At 38.4% G+C, this 7,562-nt stretch overlaps 1 pseudogene; it reads left to right on the forward strand.

Moving 5' to 3' along the window:
- Positions 1–5,969: 5,969 nt before the first annotated feature.
- On the forward strand, positions 5,970–6,841 carry LOC109685619 (large ribosomal subunit protein uL30-like; annotated as a pseudogene).
- Positions 6,842–7,562: the final 721 nt, after the last annotated feature.

Here is a 7,562-nt window from a genome sequence, read left to right on the forward strand (position 1 = left end):
AGCTGAGAAAGGACCAGACCACTACTCATATTGACTGAGATGACTGATTACCAATAAAGTATCTGTTTCTGGTAAGATTCTTCCTAAAAAGTTTATTCTCACCTTTTCCTTAAACCAAGATGGCAGAGGGCATGGATCCAGTGCAAATCTGTGACAGTGCCTCCTTGGTGCGGACTTTCATAGTAATGAGGTTGGTGGTAGGCAGCAGATGGGCTTCTCCTCTTCAGCTCACAAGCCCCTCCATGTTTGTGTGGCTCACAGTGACTTGGGTCTTTTCCATGTCATCTAGGAATCTGTGTTCAGATGACATCAATATACCATAGACCTTAGAGCACAAGAGAGGTCATTTTAGTCCTGGACAACAGTTGCTATGAATAATTTGTGTGCATAACTTTCTGGCTGTGTCCTTGTAAGAAGCCTTGGGCATCTTTGCAGCAGATTGACTGGCACATAGGGTTATCACAGTAGCAACAAAGTAAATCCAGCACCCTTCGACAGCAGATGTGCCAAGCACACATTCTGGACAGTATTAGAGATTTGAAATCTTTGTTCTTCTGAAATCCTCCCAGGGAGACAAAATGCTTTGTGTCAGTAGCCTGCAAAGACTAACTCTTGGCTCATCAGCATCACATAGGCCCTGATGGCAAGATCCAGCACGGCCTTCCTGATGACACCAGCCAGAGCCCTGCCAGACCCTACAGGAGTGCAGCCAGGTCCAGGCCTTCTAATCCCTGGATGTAAATGTGAAAATGAGCTCATTTTGCCAAAGGAGAGCTGGAATGTTTGTCTGAATAGAAAAACGAAGCCGTCTCTCTTTCTCTGTTACATTTTTTCCTTATGGATTTCAGACTGCACCTGGGTGAGAAAAAAATCTCATAGTTGAACTGGAAAAAGAATAGTTTTGAAGTGAGTGATTTTAACCAGCTTCTACTAGCCTGCAATATAAACACACATAAAAATATATAAAATATAAATATAGAAAGATATATTTTGCCTAATACATTAAACAAATACTAGTATTTTAAATACTGAATATTGACCCTATGATGTCCACTGTTTGACATGCTGGGAGTGGAATGGCTCACATGGGACTTATTGACAATACACACGCACATGGTTAAACTCTGCAACAGTTAGGGAGCAAGGACTGGGGTGCGAGCCCTGCCTGAGGGCAGTCCCTGGCTTTGTCTCCACTGCTGCTGTCTTGATGACTAGAATCAGGCATGGACTATTTTTCAGACATCTACACAAATAAATTTGAAAGATTACGTGAAATGGACTGTTATTATAGAATGAAATGTATTATAGAATACACTGAAAAAGATGTTAAGGAATGAAAATTATAGACCAGTATTGTGTATAAATTTTGTGGCAAAATTTTAAAATGAAAAAATGTCTTGCTTCACTTAACAACAGGATATGTTCTTAGAAATGCACTGTCAGGTGATTTTGTCATTGTCTTAATAACAAGTACTTGTACAAACCTAGACTACTACTCACCTAGACTATATTATAATCTCATGGGATTGCTGTCTTATACGCTGTCTGTTGTTGACTACATTGTCATTGTGAAGCTCATAACTGTATTAGTAAACACAATTCCACACCATGTTAAAAACATAATACAACATGATGAAGTGGGAATTATTCTAGCAAATCAAGATTTGTTTAGTATTAGGAAACTCATTAATAAAATATACCATATTAGTAGATCAGAGAGAAAATGCTTTAAGAAATTTTATAATATTTAACATCCCTTCCTGGTTAAAAAAACCCAGAAATTAATTGATATGATTAATTTCTGCTTTGGTTAAAGCTAGATTGATAGAAATAAATATTTGTCTTAGTTGTTAGCTCCTAGGCTAGCATCTTGCTTAGTGGAAAGGCACTACAACACTACAGTACTACAGCATCTCTTCCAGGGTTAGGAACGAGGTCAGGATGCCCATTCTTAGCACTTGCAACATTATCCTGGCAGTATTAAGCAATGCAATTGGGCAAGAGGAAGAAGTGACAGATTGTAAAGAAGCTAAACCAGTTATATTTGCAGATATGATTTTGCACCTAAAAATTCTAGATAATCAATGATAAAAGTGAAGCAATAGAATTCCATAAATAGACTCTAATACTACAACATTAATTTTGTGTGTGCTGCAAGCATCAGTTTTCATACACACAAACAATAACCAGTAAGCTGATAAAATGATAGCAAAACCCCATTTACAATAGAAACAAAGAAGATAAAAGACCCAGGAGTGAATTAAACCAAGAAATGTGCAAAATCTCTCTGAGGACTTTTTAAACTTCTGAAAGCATTAAAGTAGACTTAAACACATGAGAAGATGCCATTTGTTCTTAGAGAAGATGACTTGACAGCATAAAGAGGCAGTTCTTCCCAAGTTACTTCATTGATAAAAAGAAAATATTTTTTTCTTTGTAAGACAATCCCAATAAAGATTTTTATTGTTTTTGGAACTAGACAAGTTTATGCTAAACTTCATACAGAAAAATAAACACACAAGAATAGTGAGAAACACACTACATAGAGAAATACATTCTACAACCCCTTGAATTAGAACAAGGTGTCTCAGGCATATGCAGTGACAGAACAAACAGCCAACCAGGAAGTAGGCCTTGTGGAACCACATGTAGGACAGAGGCTTTTCAATATGTGGTGTAAAGACAACTGGGTTGTCATTTAGAAAAAGATAAAGTTAGATCCATATGTTACACCATACACAAGAATAAATTCTCAATGAGTCAGGAATCTAAGAAACCAGACAAATACAGAAAGAAAACATGGGTGAATTTCTCTTTAATCTGGGATGGGTAAAAATTAACAACCTAAGTAACTGTGGAGCACAATATTTGGAGTATGTATCCTAGGCTTTCTAACATGACTTAAAATCCAAATACAATAACAAGAAGAGAATGATAAATTTGACATTAAACTAATTAGTAAAAACTTGAACACAGAATTAAGATGCCCAAAACATCATAAACAAAATTAAAATACAACTGGCAAACTGGGGGAAAATATTATGATACATATCATACCTACAGGACTAATCTTCCTCAGATGCAAAAGAGTTTAAACACTGAAGGAACAGTGGACCCAGTGGTGCAAGCCTATAATCCTTGCTATGAAGGAGACTGAGGTAGGAGGATTAAAAGTTCAAGGCCAACCTGGGCAACCTAGTGAGGCCCTGTCACAATTTTTTTTTAATTTGAAGGAAAAAAAACCCCAAATCTAAAAATAACAGGCAAATGATATGGGGTGACAATTCACACAAAGACATACAATGAATGTTCAATTCACTCAATATGAGAGAAATACAAACCAAAAGTTGCACGAAGAGGAGTGACAAAACATACAATGCAAATAAGCCATCAAATGCTAATCAAAAGAAAGCCAGAAGGCTAAACTGATAACAAGAAAGTAGACTTCAGAACTAAGACTATTACAGGGATGAAAAGGAATGATACATAATAACAAAAATGCTAGTTCACCAGGAAGATGTATTTATGCCCCTCACAAAACACTCTAAAATATAAGAAGAAATATACAAATAGAACTGAAATCAAAAATAGACAAATCCACAAATACTTTTGAACATTTCCATACTTTTCTTTCATTACATGATGGAACATGCAGACAAAACACCAAGCAAAGATATAGAAAAAGTGCAGGATGACATCAGCCAGCTGCATCTTATACTGACATTCCACTCAACAGCAGACAACCTTCTTTTCAAGTGCACATAAAGTATTGAACAAGATAGACCATATTGGGGCCAAAAAGTAAACTGTAACAAATAAGAACTGACATCATGCAAAGTTTGTTGTCCTTTAACATTAACAGAATTAAATTTAGAATCAATAATGGAAAGTATTGGAAAATCCAGATGTTGGATTATCTGAAAGTTATTTTAAAATTAAACAGCTCACTTCTAAATAACCAATGAGTCAAAGTTTCAAAGTATTAGAAAACATTCTGAAACAAATGAGAATGAAAACACAGCATATCAAATCCGTGGCATGTTGACTACAGCTGTGTGAGAGAAAGTTGCAATATTTTTGTAGACTTCGAGCACTGGGCACCTCTCTAACCTTCCCCTTGAGAAGTGACTTGCACAGAGCATGTTTAGATTCCTACTTCTGGGAGCCTTCACATAATGGGCACTGCAATTTTCCTTACATGCTTGGGTTTATGCTCGTGACTCGGTTTTTCAAAACTGAATCTTTTATTCCTTGGGGCTCATACATAGGTGGTAAAGCTACTGGAAAAACAAAGGAATTATTAATAAAGAAGTCAGGATACAGTTACCTCTTCAGAGCAGAGAGTAAGGATCTTTCTTACTATCATGGTAACCTGACCACTGAGGAAACATCTGTTTGTTTTATTATTCTGTTTAAACTACATATATCCTTTATGTAGTCTTGGGAACATGTGATATAAATTTGAAAAAAAAATGAAATGTATTAAACATAGAATCTCAAAAAAATTAGAGTCTCCCTACTCTGTCACATATAGTGGCATATATCTGTAATTTCAGGCTGAGGCAGGGAGATCACAAGTTCAAGACCAGCCTGGGCTGGTCTTAAAAACAAAAAGGCCAGGTGTGGTGGCTCATGCCTGTATTCTCAGCTACTCTGCAGGAAGAGATTGGGAGGATCACGGTTCAAGGCCAGCTGAGGCAAAAAGTTAGCAAGACCCTGTCTTAACAAACAAGATGGGTTTTGTGGTAATCTCAACTACATGGGAGGCATAGGTAGGAGGCTGGCCCTGGGCAAAAATCGTAAGACCATATCGGAAAAACAACCTACCACCACTACCACCAAAAAAGGAAAGAAAAGAAAGAGAATCTCTCTGCCCCAATTTTTATTCATCTTGGGGATGTTTCTATGTGACTATGAAACTGACCCCCAGAATGGCTCAAACTTCCTAGTTCTTGTTTCTAAGTAACATTATATTTCTAATCAGATTTTTCCTGTATTCCTTAAATGGAATAAAGAGGAAATTATTCTTCCACAAATAAGTGGTCTAGTATGGATTTGGGGCTCCCAAATAGCCTCTGGCAGGCCAAAGTCCAGTAGGAAACAACAAATGCAGAAAATATGTTGCCCACAGACTCAGGTCCATAGCAAATTTCCAGTGGTTAGAATTTGCTATTTACCCATCCTCAATGGGACCTTGCCCTGGTGTGCTTTGCCTACAGGAAATACAGCACAGGTGAAGGCTTCTCAGCTAGGCCTGGGAGGAAAGCCAGCTGCACTGAAGCAAGGTGAAGGTGTTACCCAGGTGTCTAAGAGGGGATCAGAGACGAGCACAGGCTGCAGGTTAAACTCTCACAACCACAGTCTGGCTCCCACACCTTCAGTGTGCTGTCCTGGACTCCATCTCTCCTTATGAATAGTCTATGCAGGGACAAGATTAGTCAGGGGTGGTCAAAGTGGGAAGAACAACTTTGAAGCTACAATTTGCCATGCATAGTATGGCTGCTTAAGGTCCTCCCTGAACAAGCAAGGAAACAGAAAGAGAATTTGTCATTTCCAGCCCTATTCTCTATATTCTCTACCTCTGCAATACATTGGAAAAATCCAGATGGATATTAAAATTAAAATCTTTAAAATTCTTAGGAAAACAAAAAGGTTTAGACCTGAGGCAGGGATCTTGAGTTTTAGATAAGCCTGAGCTGTATAGCAAGACCCAGTCTCAAGAAAAGGAGAGAAGAGGAGGAGGAGGAGGAAGGAGAGGAGGAGAGAAAGGAAAAAAAAAAGTAAAGTATGCAAGTATTTCTTAAACAAGATATAGAAAGCACAGGTCAGAAAAAAGGACCAACAGATTTGGCTCCATCAAATTTTAAATCTTCTTTGCTTAAAAAAAAATAATGCCACAAGTAAGATTAAAAGTCAAATGGACAGAAAGAAAATGTTTGTGTTTTTTTTAAAAGTTTCCAGACTCGACTGGAACCATGGAGGGTGCCGAAGAGAAGAAAAAGAAGGTATCTGCTGTGCCCAAAACCCTTAAGAAAAAGGTTCCGGCTGTGCCAGAAACCCTTAAGAAAAAGGGAAGGAACTTAGCAGAGCTGAAGGTAAAGTGCCTGGGAAAGAGGTTTGCTCAGAAAATACTTCAAAAGGCAAGAAGGAAGCTCATCCATGAAAAAGTCAAGCACTATCACAAGGAATATAAGCAGATGAACAGAACTGAGATTCACATGGCTAGGATGGCAAGAAAAGCTGGCAACTTCTATGAACCTGCAGAACCCAAATTAACATTTGTCATCAGAATCAGGGGTATTAATGGTGTGAGCCCAAAGGTCCGCAAGGTGCTGCAGCTTCTTCACCTTCGCCAGATCTTCAATGGCACCTTTGTTAAACTCAACAAGGCTTCAGTTAACATGCTGAGGATTGTGGAACCATATATTCCATGGGGGGTACCCGAACCTGAAGTCAGTAAATGAACTAATTTACAAGCATTGTTATGGCAAAATCAATAAGAAGTGAATTGCCTTGACAGATAACTCTTTGATTGCTCGTTCTCTTGGCAAATTTGGCATCATCTGCATGGAGGATCTGATTCATGAGATCTATACTGTTGGAAAACGCTTCAAGGAAGCAAATAACTTCCTCTGGCCCTTCAAATTATCTTCTCCATGAGATGGTATGAAGAAAAAGACAACTCATTTTGTAGAAGGTGGAGATGCTGGCAATAGAGAAGATCATATCAACAGACTTATTAGAAGGATGAACTAAGACGTCTACCATGATATTTTTCTAATCTGGTCAGTTAATAAACAGTGACTGCTGGGCAAAAAAAAAAAAGTTTCCAGAATATATTAAGGACTCACTCAAATTAATAAGAACATAAATGACAAATTAGAACATTGGCAAAGAATAAAAGGGCAATTTTATTGAAGAATAAATAAGGATGACCAAAGCAATGAAGATGCATCTTCACCTGTAACGAGGGAAATTAAAGTTAAAATGAGGTGACTTTCAAAGTCAAGGGAGATTTACATAGTTAAACAACAAAGAGATGAGGGTGGAGAGAAGCAAGGTTTCTCTCAGAACTCTGTCCAATGAGTGGACGAGGATGTGACGAGCTCTGACTTTGGCAGCACACTTTGGGGACTGAGTCATGGGAGATGGCAAGTTGTTTAGCCCTTTAATGACAAAGGGACACCAGGAGAGAAGAGTTGAAGGGAGGTTATATGACCCCAGCCTTAGACTCAGTTTTCAGGCAACTGCATTGGAAGTCAGTCTCAGAGAAGCCTGGAATGGTGTAAACCTGGAAGTCATATTTCTTGAGTTCTAATATTCCAGCCACAGAAGAACACTCTAGCTAATTTAAACAAAGGAAACTTTTGAAGGGTTTTGAATGACACTAGGAAATCAAGGACAGCAACCTGTCCAGAAGGTACAAGCAGCAGCACTGGACCCAGTGGTGACATTTTCCTGTGGCCCTGCCAGTCCTACATACCAAATCCTGTATCTGGGACTGCTACTTTGGCCACATCTGGAAATCCAGTGTTGTGCCACCAGGTAGACTCTATGAAGGC

The sequence above is a fragment of the Castor canadensis genome, chromosome 15 (assembly GCF_047511655.1).
Source record: "Castor canadensis chromosome 15, mCasCan1.hap1v2, whole genome shotgun sequence".
NCBI classification, from domain to species: domain Eukaryota; kingdom Metazoa; phylum Chordata; class Mammalia; order Rodentia; family Castoridae; genus Castor; species Castor canadensis.